Source organism: Nyctereutes procyonoides, unplaced genomic scaffold (genome assembly GCF_905146905.1).
Source record: "Nyctereutes procyonoides isolate TBG_1078 unplaced genomic scaffold, NYPRO_anot_genome, whole genome shotgun sequence".
Lineage (NCBI taxonomy): Eukaryota > Metazoa > Chordata > Mammalia > Carnivora > Canidae > Nyctereutes > Nyctereutes procyonoides.
Window position 1 is genome coordinate 3,268,595 of NW_026575042.1, and position 17,514 is coordinate 3,286,108.

Genomic DNA, 17,514 nt, shown 5'->3' on the forward strand with positions numbered 1-17,514 from the left:
TTACATAAAGAAAATACTATCTCTAGTTGGGCATCAAAGCATGATGATTTTTCTTTTCTTTTCTTTTCTTTTTAAGATTTTATTTATTCATGAGAGACACAGAGAGAGAGAGGCAGAGACACAGGCAGAGGGAGAAGCAGGCTCCAGGCAGGGAGCCCGATGTGGGACTCGATTCTCCCTGGACTCCAGGATCACGCCCTGAGCCGAAGGCAGGGACCAAACCGCTGAGCCACCCAGGAATCCCCCTGATGATTTTTCAATAAAACATCCCACAAAAGCTAAGTATTTGCTTTTAAAATTATATCAAGATGACCTTCTTTCAAATCTACCTTTTTAAAAAGAACTAAATGTTCCTTCACATTTTTTCCTTCTAAAAGTAATACATTCTTACAGAAAATCTGGAAAATACAGACTAGAAGTAGAAAGAATAAAAAGGCATCCATAGCCCTACCACTGACGATAAAAACTATCAGTATTTTGGCGATCTTTCTGCAAATATTTACATACAGCTTCTTCTTTATTCTGTTTTACAAAGATGTGATCATTCTATAGATAACTTTATGTCTTCTAGTCTTTTTTTGCCTAATGTATTACTTTCATTCGTTTTAGTATTTTATTTCTATGATGAAGTTATGAAAGAAATACCTGTACAACATAGGAAAATATACAATTAGAACATATAAACTGGCAAAAAGAGAGAAATTTTTTTCAAAACATCAATTTTTCTACTCTCTGGGACAATCTCTGTTAACAGTTTGGTACACAGCCTTTCCAATTATTTCCTACATGTAATATATGCTCAGACACAACTTTTTAAATAAAATGTAATATATGCAAACACAGGAACAGAAAGAGAAACAGGTCTATAACATTTTAAAAGTAATTCTCTCTACAAAACAAGTTGATACGAATTCACTTTAGAAAATTTGGAAAATGTAGAAAAGCACAATCTGGGGGTGGGGATAAAGAAATCACCTGTAATTTCATCTAAGCTAACCTCTCTTCAGCTATGAATACATATCCTTTATACCTACATTTCTTTACAAAGCTAAGATACTGAATATGAAGTTTGATCCTACTTTTTCCTCTACTTTATATAATGAACATTTTCCCATGCACTTGCTTGCATATCAGTATTTTTAATGGCTACATAACAAATATGACGTCTTTTAAAACAGCAAAACCACTAAATTAGGCTATTCTAAAGCAGTCACACAAGCACATAACTAGGCTGGACCTAAATGAAACCAGTCAAAAGTGTTTATAATATGGAAATTCATGTTTGAGAAACAACTCCCAGTATATGTTGCAAGAATATACTGATATCCTCCCAACTAAAGAGAAGCAAACTGAAGTGTACGGGTGTGGCTGGAGAAGAGGAAGGAAGAGTGGGTGGCCCTACACACATTTTGCAAGCTGCTGAAAACACTTGTAGAACCAGCCTCTGTTAAATCTACTGTCAATTTGGAATTCGCCCTGTTATTCTTCTCGAAATTCACTTTCAGATTTTCACTGACATCACCACCACTGCAGTGTGGTCTGTGTATCAAACAAATGTCTCCTACTCACATCTTTGGGGAGGACAAAACAGAATACTGAACAAAGGTAGCTCTGCATGCCCAATCCACAGCATGAGAAAGTAGAGGAATGGAACAAAAAGGGCCATGTCTTTTCCTACATTTTATTTGGGATATTATAAATTTCCTCCTAAAATCGGACTACCAATATTTAAAATATGTAAAACCTCTCCCAAAATTAAGTGCTTTTAATAAAAAATCTGTGCCAATGAATGCTCTCGAGGACTTTTTGCAAAGACACACTAAAACTGCATTTAAGCTTCTTACATATGGAAATATTCTGGTTATCTTTTAGAGATACCAAAAATGCAAACTGTAATTTTTACTCATGGAAAATGCTAAACTGCATGCTGATAGAAAAACTAAGTGGAGGAATTAACACTGTCTCAGTGAATACTACCACCCCGATCTTACTGCTGAAATTTCAGATACCATAACAAAAATGGCATAGGATGAAAGGAAGACAGTAGACTAAATCCTCCGAGAATATCAACAACCTCCTGGTCAAGCAAATAAACACAATCCTACATGCAGTTGCCACTGCTGTTCCCTTTATCCAAAATAAACAATATTCTACATTTCTAGAATAGCACTCCTCCTCCTGGGAGTTACCAATATAAGCCATAAATCAAAGATGAAGAAACCACAAATAGGCCAAGAGGTCCTAAGTTATGGAAGGATCAGAGTTTTTCACTGGATTGGCTGGATATTACAGTGTAGTTATCATATGCTATTATGTGGTTATCAGGCTGCACTCACTGGATGGATTCAAGATTGGAAATTACAAATTAAAAGGTTAAATTCTTAAAAAAAAAAAAAAAAGATTTATCTATTCATGAGAGACAGAGAGAGAGATTGGCAGAGACACAAGCAGAGGGAAAAGCAGGTTCCATGCAGGGAGCCCGAGGCGGGACTCAATCCAGATTCCAGGACCATGCCCTGAGCTGAATGAAGGCAGACGCTCAACAATGAGCCACTCAGGCATCCTGGTTAAATTATTTCTTATGAGAAATGTCCAAATAGGCAAAATTGTACCTCCAAATGTCTAGGAAAGTATTTTCCAAGGGAAGATAACTGCCTACTCAAGTATATTCTGCAAGTACTCTTCCAAGCATTCAATTTTAATGGACGGGGAGTAACCAAAGTGACCAGGAATGGCAGGCTGAAAGGACTGTTCGGCTCTTCAGACAGCGACTGGGTCACAGATGTAGATCAATCTCATGAAGCATTGGTTTACATAATCCTTATTTTCTCTAAGTGAAACTAGCAATGGTCCAGGATATATCAAGGAATGTTAATGTATCCGGGAGTCAGGCGATTTATTAACTGATGTAGAGTAGTACTAATTATTTGTAAAGAGAAAGAGGTTAACATCCAAACCACACTATCAGGACCAGCAGTGCAGATGATAAGTTTAAATTCCTAAACAGAATCTGCCTCTTGTTAAAATGATAAAAAAGGCTAAATGTGTCACCATTTCTGGTGACAGCCTGGTATAACACACGCATGTAATAATGACTTGAGCAAAAGCAGGTATGTAAAAGTTACTCCAAAATAAATAAAGCTAATCCACAATTACTCTTTGTTGCCAGGAAGACAAGAGAAATTGGAAGTTTGGAGAATTCAAAAACTTAATAATCTAAATCTTTTTATTTATTTATTTTTTTAATAAATTTATTTTTTATTGGTGTTCAATTTACCAACATACAGAATAACACCCAGTGCTCATCCCATCAAGTGCCCCCCAATAATCTAAATCTTTCTTCCAAACTTTTATTAAAATGCTATCAGTACTCATTTTCACTCCCCATCTTTTCTTTCCCTGCTGATTTGTGATGAAGATGATCATTAAAAAATGGTCAAAAAAGAATACTGGAACAGAAAAAAAAATAAACCTATAAACAAAAATACTGATACTTAACATTACATTGACTTTGACTTAAAAGGCTACATCATTTGAGATTCTCATATTGTTAAGACTAAAATTATCTGATTTCTAAAAATTTAATTTCTGAAATTTCTGAAAAGCAATGTGGCAATATATACATTAAGAGCCTTAAAATACTCACCTTGATTTAATAATCTCACTACTAGATTTGCATCTTGAAGAAATAAAGTTGTTGAAAATTTTTACACTCAACAACGTTCAGTGATATCTATATGTACAAAAAAATAGAAATAATCTAAAGGTCTGCAAAAGAAAACAATTAAATCACAGTACACCTAACATTAACACTATGCAGTCATATTTTGAGGCTATTTAATCTCATGGGGAAATTCTCACAATAAAATGTTAAGTTATAAAATTCATATACCAAATTTCATGGCATGATCTCAATTTTTTTTAAAAAAAGCATTTAATTTGTCTGCATATATATTTTAAAAATACCAAATGTTAAGTTGGTAAGATTATAGAATTTTTTTTTCTCTTTATGCTTTCCTGTTCTTTTCAAATTTTTGGCAGTGAATGTGTGCTGCTTTTACAATCTAAAACAGTTTATTAAAATTTTGACTCTTTTGTGTGTAATTTTCAATTTTCTGAGATCTATGAAAAGACTAATTTCCCTAAAAATATATTATCTAAAACCTATTTATGTCATCTTAATAAACAAGACATATTCAAGGAAATATTTTGCTTCCCGTGAGGGACACGGTATGCAATATTCCTTCAGACTGAGGAAGGAACAGGATCACCAAGTCTATTTTCATTAGCAAATATTTGAGCCTTAATTGTGTAGAAACACAACAGTCTCTGTCCTTTATAACCTTACAAATGTTATCTACATATAAAAAAATAAACAACTACACAGGTTAGCCTGGGTGAGGAGTGCCAAAGGAAGAGCAGAGGACACTAACAAGGCAGGATCCCCAAGAACAGGACAGCCGACAGACCAGAGCTTACCCTTCAAGAGGGAGCAGTGGAACACCATTCCTGAAAGTGGGGGAGACAGAGGCAGCAGAGCATGCACATGGCTGGCTGGCTTTGGAAAAGAGAATATCAGTTTGGGTGAATTTATGATTTGGGGTAGACTTGAGATAAGTTAGTACGGTTAAGAAGTTTGATCCTGAAAAATACCTAATGGCTTACCATCTAGGCAACTATGATGAACTCTTACTTTCTCAAAACTAATGGAAAACTTGCCATACTCAATAATTCACCACGAATCTATCCTTGAATTATACTTAAGTTTAATTAAGTATCATTAGAGAGTTAAAAATGCACAGAAGCAGCTTCTAATCACAGAGCTGATAAGAGGTCTCAAAAGAAAAAAACTTTTTAGGTAGTAACATAAATGCAACATAGAAATAAAGTCATTAGAGAATTTAAACCAATTTTAAAAAGTTCACTGTCCACTTTAAAGTTCCATAAAACACCAATTTTGTTTTGACTTAGATTAGACCTTTCTCATTATCACCCATACTACTTTCCTAAAAACCTACTACAAAGGTAAATAGGTTTATATAGAAATTAAGTCCAGTCTCCTAACAAAACTAGTTGACTGTTTCATTTCAAATTTAAAAACTGTCTTTCACTGCCACAACTGTTTACTTTAGAATTTCAGTTTTGTTTTAATGCAGGTCTCAAAAAGAGTGAACAAAGTAACAACTGGGAATCCATGTCCATACTGAACTCTACATTTGTTTAATCATTTATTCCCCCCAACCAGCAATACAATGGAAATATACCCACTTCACAGAGGAGAAGGCAGGGACAATGAGGACTTTGCCCCAGTCCTACACCCAGCTTAGAGCTGCCTGGTTTGGACTCCAGGTCCCACCGACTCCTGGGCCCTCCATTATTTCCTGCAACAATACACCTCCTTTACCTAGGCCTGTCTTCTTTCCCAGGGAAAGAACAGCAATAAAATAAATCAATTTGGACATTTCTCACGTTCTTCCAGTGATGATATGCTACGCTAGTCATCTAGCCCAGCAATCGATTAAATGGAGGAAATTCCCTGGCACCACCGCTCACTTAATAAACATTATTAACAAACAATTCCATTAAAGACTTTTTGAAACTACTTTTTAAAAAAAGAAATTACAGGCAAATAACGATTCAAAAGACAGATATTTACTGATCATGTAAAAATGGAATGGCACCTTAAAAATAACTTCACCTTAGTGTTTACATACAATTTTGTGATGACAAAAACAGCTGGTAGCACAGAACGCCAAGCAAGTAATTCAGATAAATTTAGAGAGGTTCTATTTTCTGCATAAAAACTGTACCCTTTCCCCAACTGCAATTCTAATACACTTTGCAAATTACATTCTCTCCATTTGTTTCTGAAAAAGCCTTTTCCTTTACAGGAAGATTAGCAAATACACATAAAATAGGAGCACAAAGGACAAAATCAAGCCCTGAAACTAAGACTGTATGAATGAATATTCTCATTCCAAATTTCTTTAGTAGCACTCATAATACTCTACACCAATAAAGAGAGAATTGTTTCTCTTGCAGAAAATGAGGTAAAACAGAAAGCTAAACTTTACTTTTAAATTTAATCGCTCTGCTTTTGTCCACTAAATAGAAGGCTATTGAGGATTATGACTATTTTTAAAAAAGATCCACGAAAACAGTACGTTCTAGCTTCATACTGTCTCCATGAATATTTGTTAGTACACGGTCCTAAATCTGAAATGAACTTTACATAAATAATTATACTATAAAACTTACATTATCTAAAATACAATTTCTCTAATAAAGAAAAAACAACGTGGGTGAATTAAATCCAGTTCAATTTATGATTTGAACATTTTCCCCTAGCTACGCCATATAAAGACAATATAATGCCCTAAGAGGTGTGTACACAGAGGAGAGGGAATATTGGAGAGGAGCTGGGAGAGCGTGCTAAGATTCAGCATTTCATTTCAAACTACCACATGGTCAACCTTTCTTATTACCCTCACCATAGAGGTGCACTTTAAAAATGATCAAAGTTCATTTATTCAGCAGACATGAACAGCAGCATCAGAGCGCAGTAGAAAGAGTATCATAGGGCCTGGAGCCCAGCAAGTTACTCAACTTCTACAAAGAGGCACATCTTAATCTATAAAACAAAGATAATCACCACCTTAGACAGTTATTATGAAGGCAAGTGGGATAATATATATTAGCAAGATGTGAGTAGGCTCAAAATCATCTACCGTTTTCCCTCAAAATTTTCAGAACTGGCCTTCCTTCCAGGAGAGTCTGATATTTGAGAGGAGTTATATACTTAGTTTTCTACCTTATTTTGATATCTGCTAATAGGCCCATCAAGCTGCCCCTAAATGCCTCTACAAGACATACTAGGAAGATTCCTGCCACAAGATCTGTACAATCTCTTACAGAGACAGATATGCTAAAGGAGTTGCTCTTTCTCCAAAACCTACCTTAGGGGAGTTCACAGGAGGTTATCTCGAAGAAATTCATTTTGTTTGAGCTAAGAATTGAAATTGGCAATGATGGGGAAGACGCTTTTCAGCACACAGACCTGAGAGAGCTTAGTATGACTGGGATGATAATACAGAGCACAGGAGACGAGATCAGACAGTTAGGCAGGGACCACATACCCAAGGGGCCTTGTATTCCAAACAAACCAGCTGCAGTTCCTTAGGTCTGGTGAGCCCTCACCAGAGGGCTTCAGGGCCCAGCTAAAAGTTCACCTCCAGGAGGTGTCCTTCCCCACCCACACACATCCCTGCACATCAGCTCCCATACCTTCTCACAGCACCATTCCTTTCCCATCAGGGCCCCTATCACAACTGCAGTTAATATAATTACATGAGTAATAATCTGTGTCCCCACTCAAATAAATGATAACTTCAGTCTATGTAAAGCCCATGTCCATTTTATTCTGCTCTGTATCCCAGGGCCTGCCATATATCTATATATTTTGAGTATAGTATCTATAGTATAGTATCTACTCAAAATATATAGATACACATTATTAAACAAACAAACAAAAGCTGGCACTAAGAAGCCAAAGAAGGGGGCGCCTGGGTAGCTCAGTCGGGTTAAGCGGGTTAAGCATCTGCCTTCAGCTCAGGTCAGGAGCCCAGGGTCCTGGGATAGAGCCCCACATCAGGCTCCCTGCCTCTCCCTCTCCGTCTCCCCACCCCTCACCTCCCTCATGCTCTCGCTCTCTCTCTCAAATAAATAAACAAATAAAATCTAAAAAAAAAAAAAAGGCAGCAGCAGCCAAGGAAGAATCCTGAGCTGACGAATGGCAAGCAGAGATGACAGTTACACAAACCACTCTAACAGCAAAGTGAAGACCAGCCTGGCAGGGTAAGACTAGAGCTGGGGTACAGATAAAGATACTACTGAAAATGTCCCACTTAATGACCTAAATCACGTAGGCAGCCAGTATGTGGACAGTGATGATGAGAGGTAATGGACGAGACATGTTTAGGAAGTAGAATCTCAGACCTCAATGCCTGGGGGGCAAAGCAAAGAGGGAAATCCAGAATGATTCTAGCAGAGAGTGGTAGCAAGTGGTGCCATTCACTCAGACCAGAAATACAAAGCACAGGGACAAACATTCTTGAGCATCTACTACATGCTAGGATCAAGTGAAAGATTGGTTTCTAGTTCCAAAATTCTATGACTGAAAAAGTTTAAATTTAGCCCACCTGTATTAAAATGGGCACAGTTTCTATTAATAGGCTGGTTAAATCAACAAAATAAGTTTAGATTTTTGAAGTTTCTTCATGAAGACACCACTTGGGTATACTAACTATGCATGAGGCCATCACACTGGTCAGGGGATGTTTAAATCAAGGAATTGGTCTCTGCCTTCAAAGAGCTGACAGTCTTTAAAGTTTGAGAAAAATAACTGCATTTCAGTCACTCTGGAAAACTGTGTGGAGGTTCCTCAAAGAGTTAAAAACAGACCTGCCCTATGACCCAGCAATTGCCCTGCTGGGGATTTACCCCAAAGATTCAGATGCAATGAAACGCCGGGACACCTGCACCCCGATGTTTCTAGCAGCCATGTCCACAATAGCCAAACTGTGGAAGGAGCCTCGGTGTCCATCGAAAGATGAATGGATAAAGAAGATGTGGTCTATGTATACAATGGAATATTCCTCAGCCATTAGAAATGACAAATACCCACCATTTGCTTCAACGTGGATGGAACTGGAGTATTATGCTGAGTGAAGTAAGTCAATCGGAGAAAGACAAACAGTGTATGTTCTCATTCATTTGGGAAATATGAATAATAGTGAAAGGGAATATAAGGGAAGGGAGAAGAAATGTGTGGGAAATATCAGAAAGGGACACAGAACATGAAGACTCCTAACTCTGGGAAACGAACTAGGGGTGGTGGAAGGGGAGGAGGGCGGGGGGTGGGGGTGAATGGGTGACGGGCACTGAGGGGGACACTTGACAGGATGAGCACTGGGTGTTATTCTGTATGTTGGTAAATTGAACACCAATAAAAATTAATTTATCAAAAAAAAAATAACTGCATTTCAACAAATGAGCAACTGACGCCCAGTGGGGTTATGATCTGACCATTTATAAGACCTGTAACCCACACTTCTGGAGCACAGACTTCATAACCTACATTACATTTCCAGGCCAATAATGCATTTGATGGGGTATGTATTTAAATAGACCCAATCCTGCTTTGAGCCTGGAAGATACTGCAGAACTTAAAACATCACAGCACATGGCCTGTGACTGACTTTGAAGTAATTACTGAGTGCTACACCGCAGCACTTTGGAAGGAACCATAAAACAAGTAAGGAGAGAGAAAGATGCCTGATTTGTCATGGAAGAGGCTACCTGAGCAGAAGCCAAATGCTGGAGGTGCCAAAGCAGAGTCTCAGGAGGCTCTGGAAGCAGCAGAGAAATAAACGTTCAGGAAAGGTGCAGCAGGGATCCTCTTTAGACAGGCTCCTCCCCTGCCACCAGCAAGAAATGGCTTCCCATGGGATATAAGGCCTCAACCCAAAGCAGACTTACAGAAAAAGGTATGAAGAAACCATCCAGTGTGAATAATCTAGCTCCAGATCATCCAGAGCAGCCAATATATGAAAAGAGCTCTTGTGAGGCTATTAAGTCTGAGAAATTTTACACTAGCTCTTTGCAAACAAAAACAAGATACCAAAACACTTCCCTCTCCATGCCCAGAGCTCTTGCCACTCCTCTCTCTTCCTGTTCATATTCTTTAAAAAAAGAACAGCTGCACTGTCTTTACCTCCTCAACTCCCTTTCACCCACTTGGATCTAAGTTCTTCCTCCACTACTTAACCTTGTCTTCTCATCTTCCCTGAACTCTCTGAGCACTTTCCCCTTCTCTCTGCCTGGGAACCCTACCTGTATTAAGACCAGTCCATTGTCACCTCCTCCGTGAAGCATTTGCAAGTCAGATTGCTCCTTGCCACCATCTTTGTACTTCTGTGGGGTTTTGCCTATGCCTTACCAAAGCATTCACTGGATCCTATCATCACTGCTTACTTCAGTGCCCCAATAGCCTGTGAGCTCCTAAAGGCAGTAATTGGTTTTTATTCATTTTTCTATTGCTACTCTTGAATCCAGGGTCCCAAAAATGGACACACAAAGGTACCATGAATAAATGATAACAGGCTAAGTTTATCTTCAAAACTGCTAGAATCTACTCAAGTAACTTCACTGACATTGCTCTAAGAATTTACCTGCACACACATACACTGAGAAGTACCTAAATTATGAATAATAGTTTTATTGGCTAACAATTCTATCTTCTGATTGTTAAGCAAACAGCGTGCCTGCCGTTAAAAGAGATCTTTAGAGTACCTCATCTATGTTTTTAAAATTCTGGCTGTGTAGAAAGTTCACTTGTGCTCTTTTATTCCTGGGCCCAGTGTGGGAAGACATCACAGGGAAGACACCACACCTTCTTTATACCAGTACTTAGAACGATGGCTGCTCAATTATCTCCAAAAATAAATAACTTTTTTCCATTTAGTTTCACTTTCTATATGACAGAAACACCCATGGTAAGGTTTAGATGAACATTATTTCCTGTGGCCAGTAAAAATGTCATGAGAGCCCTTCAACTTCAATAAAGACATATAAAAGCCTTCATTATGGGATTATGGGGATTAAATTTGAACATAAAGTCCCAATTTATATTTCTGTTCTAGAAAAATAAAAATTAGGATAACTTCTGAGTTCTTATATGTTTACTGCAGCAATACTGAAAACTTTAAGTAGTAAAATATTAATGGGGCGAGAGCCATTTCTGTGCATAAAACAAAAACTGATTGTGCAGATTTAAAAACCAGAAAGGTCACACTCAAAATTCCCTGCCTGGAAAAATCTTGAAGATGTAAGAAAAGTTAGCCCTGGGCACTTAATTTTTCAGCTACTACACTGCTTCCATATGCGCCCTTGGGAATGTCATGTAATTTCTCTCATTTCTAGTTCTGTAAAATGGGAATGTCATCTGTTTTCCTAGTAGGGACAATAAGACAGTTGGAGAAAAGAATCAATACGTATTTTTTTTTTTTAAGGAAACTTGTCTAACTCGTATGCTTAAATCACCACTTGTACAGTACATTCTTCCTCAGGAATCCAATTCCAAAAGAAATAATTAAGCAGACATAGAAGACAGATTTCCTTAGGGGAATGATTTTATAAATACGGAAAGTCTTGTAATTATAAATTTAAAAACTGATTACATAAAACTTGACAGCTCCTAGCTTTAAAGTACACCAATAAACATACTGATAAATTAGGTTGAGACATAGTGTCCCAACCCTGAACAAGGAACCCGAACTGAGGCAACTGATAGTTGACAGAAATTTGGTGAAGATTCAGCAGGACACTCAACATTCGCAGTCCCATCACTGGTAAACCATGCTTCCCCTTCAAAACTGATAAAATGTGAAACGCAGTAAATCAGCTTTATCACCCATCCCTAAGGCTTTGAGAATGCACTCAATCTTTAAAGACATAAAAAAGTTAACCTGACAGTTTGAAAGGTCCTCTATCCTCAGACCTCTATAGATGTGGGAATCCTCCTGCCAAATTCTCCCAAATACTGCTGAGATGGAACCGATCCTCCCCAGAAGCTGCGGCTCCTCCTATCCGATTCAAGGGTCAGAACAGCACAGCTCCAGGACCCCCCCACGCCCCCCCAGGATGAGGCTGTCACTTTCCTAGATCCCAAGTCCAAGTTAACGACAGGCTTTTTTGCAAAATGGCTCAGAAAGCAATCAACAGGCGATGACTATGTAAAAGAACGGAGGTCTCCGGATGTGAAGGGAGAAAACAACAACAAAACGGCCGGTCTCCCCGGGGACGGCAGGCAGCGCTCCTCCTTCCCGGCCCCGTGCCCTTTCTCCACAGACAATCTCCCATTCTCTTGTGAGGCTGCGGTTTCTCCGAGAGAGCCTGGCTGCGGCCGGATCTCCAGGTTGCTCTGGAGAAGGAAACACATCCCGGCACACACCCCACGAGGGCACCGGGCGCGGGGAGCCGCGGGGAGCCCGGCCGGGCGCGGGGCCCGCTCGGGGCGGGGCGCGGCGGGGCGCGGGGCGCGGGCGCCTCCCGAGGTGCCGCAATCCGGCCGCGGCCGCAAGGGCAGGGCCTCCGGGAGCCCGCCGGCCGCCGCAGTGCCAGTGCCAGTGCCGGCCCCGCGCCCCGCCGCCGCCCCGCGCCCCGCCGCCCCGCCGCCCCGCCGCCGCCCCGCCGCCAGGCCGCACGCCGCCGCCGCCCGAGCCCGCGTCCTCCGGGCCCAGGGCGCCGCGGCCGGCACAGGCAGCGGGGCGCGGGGAGCGCGGAGCGGCGAGCGCGCAACTTACTTTCCGCCCGCGGCGGGCGCCCTGGCCCGCACTCCCAGCCCCGCAACGCCGCAGGCTACCCGGCGGCGGAGGCCGGCCCGCACCCGGCCCGCGGCCGCCGCGCCCCGCCGCGCTCCGCGCTCGCCCCTACCTCCGCCAGCAGGCGGGCGTCCGTCCGCAGCAGCCGCGGCGCCGACGACTCCCTCCCGGCCGCCGAATCCCCGCACCCAGCGCTAATCATAATACCGAACGGGCGGCCGGCCGCGGGCGGGGGGGGGGGGGCGGGGGCGAGGTGCGCCTGCGCGGGGCTCGCGTCACTGTGACGCAGAGCGGGGCGGGCCCGCGGGGGGAGGGCGGGGTCGGGAGCACCTGCGGGCGCGGGCGCGGGCGCGGGCTGCGGGAGGGCCTTGTGGCGGCGTCGGGACAGGGGGGGCCCGCGGCTGTGGGCTGGCGGCGGGAAGCGGGCGAGGCGCCCGAGGAAGGAGGAAGCGCAAGGGATACGGGGGGCAGTGGCCGAGAAGAGCGGCGCGAGCCCCCGGGGTAATCGGAGCGCTGGGACTGCGTGCGCACCTGACCGCGTCCGGGGGCTGGTCGTGAGGGCAGCACGCGCTTTGCCCTTTTGGGTGCCCCGCATCTCCCGCCAAGTTTAAGCAAGGAGAGGGAAAAGATCAAATATACCTTCGTGTATACATATATGAATATATGCATATGCTCTTTTTCTCTACAGTTTTATTCCTTGGGAACCCAATTTGAAGGAATTTTATTGATTTCGTTGCTATTTAAACAAAAGGAGAAAAGCCCACCATCTGAATGCGGCGCTGGCCTTAAAGGTCAACGGGAGACACTAGCCCGGCCCCATCAGCGGCCTGTCCTGGAAACCACCTGGAAAGGCAAAAAGGTCATGGAAAGTGTTAAAACAGACGAAGTCCAGGATTCAAACAGCAGACGTTAATCGTGGTTTAACTAGAGAGTTCAGCGGCATGGTCACTAGGCCAAGTGGCTCAGGAGGGGAGCTCAGCCGAGGCCAGAGAGGGGTGCTGGGCTCCTGACTCCCACCCTCGAAAGCTTGTCTTTCAATAGGTGGAAGATAGGCTCTCCGAGGCTTCCTAAAAGGGAGAGCCAACAAGCCAGATGCCGGGTTTCTCCGACCTGCTTTTCCCTTTCTGTTTCTCCTTTCTTTCCACCCTTCTAATAAAAAATGCCTAGTGAAGAAGGACACAAGAAAAAAATAAATATACAAATAAAAGCTGCTCAGATGCTCCAAATTTGATTAAGTTGACTAGGTGCAGAAGAGAAATCTAGATGGCTTTAGCAAGTGTGTCTTTGCTGACCTGCAAATGTCAGGGTTTTTGTTTTTGTTTTTGTTTTTTTTCAGACCGTCTCCACAGCATCAATTTTGCATGTCTGAAGATGATTGAAAAGTAAGTGGATTGTGGGGAGATGCAAGCCCTTAAGGTGAGAACAAGGTTTTCTATTAAAGGGGGACTCCCACTCAGCCTAACGCTCTAGGATGGGGTGATGGATCATTGGCTGGGAAAAGCCTGGGACTCTAGGCCTCAGGCTAGGCCTCTGTCCCTTAAGGATGAGTCAAAGCCCCAACTCTGGGATCACTCTGATTGAGAAAGACCATAAAGGAAAAATCTCACTTTGACACTGACATTCTAACTCTAGGCATATGTTACGCAGTAGCTCTTTTGTAGAATTCAGTCAGTCCTTCACTACTGGAAACTTGGAAGGCCATGCACTTTTCCCCTCAGGGAGATATCACTATTTAGGGAACCCTGTAAAAGAAAAACAAACAAACAAAAAAAGACCCACTCTAATGGTCTCCCAAGGGAATCCAGTGGTTGACGACCTCTGCCACCAGACTTATAGCCCTGAGAGTAACAGTAACCACAAAGCAATGGCCATAATAAATAAGCCCTTGGAAAGCAGTATTTATATTGTTGCTGTGTGTGACTCAGGTTTCAACTAAAGTCTATAAGGTAACAAACACATAAGAATAGCAAAACAATAAATGAAAAGGAACAGAATAATAGATTGATTCAAATAAAGTCAGGGATACAGCCGGATAGTAAATCATTCATTCATCCCCAGTGTTTCTTGGGAAGCTATGGTGCTGCTGGCAAGAACATGACCCATTTTCAGTTCCACACCATAGATGTAGTAACATGATCTTATTATGCTTAGGCAATATTTAAGAATATTCAAGTGCAAATTAATATATTATTACTTTGAATATAAGCAAATATGTTTATTGTTAATGAAGAAACCCCTCCTCCAATCTGCCTGGAGGCTTTCTCCAACACAGGCTGCTTTTTTTAATGTTAGGTCTTTTTATGGACCCGTAAGAAGCTTTAATTAGATATACAGCACTCTACAAAACGACAAGATGGAGCATGCAGGTTTGTATTACAGTTTCTGTGATTCAAATCTCAAATATAACATAATGCCACCAATTTAAGGAAGAAGTTGTTTATCAGAAGGCAACCAGGGCAATGCTACAAATTAGATCAAGATCTGTGAAAAGCAAACAGATTCTTGAAAGAATTGCAATTTTCATCTTGGGACACCCCCCCATCACCACACACACACACACACACACACACACACACATACACACAAGCATCATATTATCTTCTCTAGATATTGTTAGTTTTCATAATTTGAAAAAATTAAACTATATTTAAAACAATAGGTATTGAGTAATGTACAGTTCAATTTTGAGTTATAACATGTATTTAAGGATTTTGCTTTACATATTTAATTAGTTATTTTGTACATTGATAGTTGTGCATTTCTAAATCCTGGCTTCATCCCAGTAGGACCAAAAAATAATGATACTTCATTGGAAAGGCCTACAGAGTTCCTCAAAGACTTTCTCATACTACCCCATTGGCATCAGTTAGCATGTTTCTCTTATCTCAGATATCAGTGAAGGCCACCGTGTGTGTGTGTGTGTGTGTGTGTGTGTGTGTAATGTATTTTTGATAGTTGCAAACAAAGATTGAAAATGCCAGCCCTTAACTCTGTTCATTTGCAACATGTGAGCTAACAGACATGACAGTCATTGCCTGGCATCAAATCCCAGCCCCATCACTTAATTCTCTGTGGCTTTGGGCAGGTTCCTTAACCTTCTGTTTGTTTTCTTCTCTGTAACATGAGGATGGTTGTGATAATGATATCTTTCTTATAAAGATGATATAAAGAAATGGTTCTCAAAGTGTGCTCTCTTGACCAACAATATCAGCTTCTTCTGGGAACTGAATCAAAATTCAGATTCTCAGTCTCCATTCCAGATGTACTAAATCGAAAACTGTAGTTTCTGTTTCAAGAACACTTTCAGGTGATTCTGATGCAAGTTAGAGTTTGAGAACCACTGTTGATGGGATTAAGTGAGTTTATTTTAAGTATTAAAACAGTGCCTGGTACACAGTAAGAGGTATATTAATGGATATGTTTAAATGAATACAATATGATGTTGCCAAGATTTGCAAAGTTTAATTCAGGCCAAAAGAAGCATGTGCATGGCCTTTCCGCGCTACCCAGGGAAGGGTCCATACGGCGTTGTTTTGCGTTTCCATCGTAACTTAAAGGGAAACTTTAACAATGTCCGGAGCCCTTGATGTTCTGCAAATGAAGGAGTAGGATGTCCTCAAATTCCTTGCAGCAGGAACCCACTTAGGTGGCACCAACCTTGACTTCCAAATGGAACAGTACATCTACAAAAGGAAGAGTGATGGTATCTACATCATAAATCTGAAGAGAACCTGGGAGAAGCTTCTTTTGGCAGCTCGTGCCATTGTTGCCATTGAAAACCCAGCTGATGTCAGTGTTATATCATCTAGGAATACTGGCCAGCGAGCTGTGCTGAAATTTGCTGCTACTACTGGAGCCACTCCTATTGCTGGCCGCTTCACTCCTGGAACCTTCACTAACCAGATCCAGGCAGCCTTCCAAGAGCCAAGGCTTCTGGTGGTTACTGATCCCAGGGCTGACCACCAGCCTCTCACAGAGGCATCTTACGTTAACCTGCCTACCATTGCTCTGTGTAACACAGACTCTCCTCTGCGCTACGTGGACATTGCCATCCCTTGCAACAACAAGGGAGCTCACTCAGTGGGTCTGATGTGGTGGATGCTAGCCCGGGAAGTCCTGCGCATGCGTGGCACCATTTCCCGTGAGCACCCATGGGAAGTCATGCCTGATCTCTACTTCTACAGAGATCCTGAAGAGATTGAAAAGGAAGAACAGGCCGCTGCTGAAAAGGCTGTAACTAAGGAGGAATTTCAGGGTGAATGGACGGCTCCAGCTCCTGAGTTCACTGCTACTCAGCCTGAAGTTGCAGACTGGTCTGAAGGCGTGCAGGTGCCCTCTGTGCCTATTCAGCAGTTCCCTACTGAAGACTGGAGCGCTCAGCCAGCCACTGAAGATGGTCTGCAGCTCCCACTGCTCAGGCCACTGAATGGGGAGGAACAACCACTGAGTGGTCTTAAGCTGCTCTTCCACAGAAGGAACAGAATGGAAATAAGGTTGACGGAAAATAAACAGTTTCTAAAAGTCTTGTCCAAAAAAAAAAAAAAAAGAAAGAAAAGAAAAGAAGAAGAAGAAGCATGTGCATGTTCTCCAACAAGTAAATCCCGTCTTAATCCCATGTCCAAAACTTTAACATGGCCTGCCAAACCATTCCTGATACACCCCATCGCCCCTTTTTGCTCTTTCCATTCTCCGTGTGTGCCACATCTCCAACCTCCCCAGTTCTCAAAGGGAACTGCTTTTTCACACCTTTAAGACTTTGCCGATTCTATTCCCTCTGCCTGGAAATGTCTCCCACCCCTTTTCTCCACTTCCCACACTTGCAATCTCCTGAATTCCTGCTTATGCTTCAAAACCTAACTGCAGTGTCCAACCTCGTCTGTGGTACCCCAACCCAAACCCAGTCAGAGTCAAGGACTCTCTGGACCCATACCTCTCTGCACATACCACTTAGAGCATTTATCATTAGGTGTTATAATTGTTTACTTCCCATTCTCTGCCTTTGGATCTTTAACTCCTGGAAAACAAGGATTTTATTTCATTTAAAATTCTATTCATGCCACTGGGCTCTGATGTTTTAAGAGAGCAGCCCAAGGGTTTACACCACAGACTTGGGGTATTTTTCCCCCCACAAAGG

General features: G+C 41.9%; 1 protein-coding gene and 1 pseudogene across 3 annotated transcripts in view; one reads left to right on the top strand and one right to left on the bottom strand.

Moving 5' to 3' along the window:
- Window positions 1–12,613, bottom strand: part of SNRK (SNF related kinase) — a 57,847-nt gene extending 45,234 nt beyond the window's left edge. For 2 of the 3 annotated variants that reach the window (XM_055321232.1, XM_055321230.1), the window contains exon 1: window positions 12,493–12,613. The gene's annotated coding sequence lies outside the window, so the exon portion shown is untranslated. The remainder of the gene's footprint in view (window positions 1–12,492) is intronic. The other variant, XM_055321231.1, reaches the window with a different exon arrangement.
- A 3,322-nt stretch (window positions 12,614–15,935) lies between these two features.
- LOC129506877 (40S ribosomal protein SA-like) lies at window positions 15,936–16,905 on the top strand (annotated as a pseudogene).
- The last annotated feature ends 609 nt before the right edge of the window (window positions 16,906–17,514 follow it).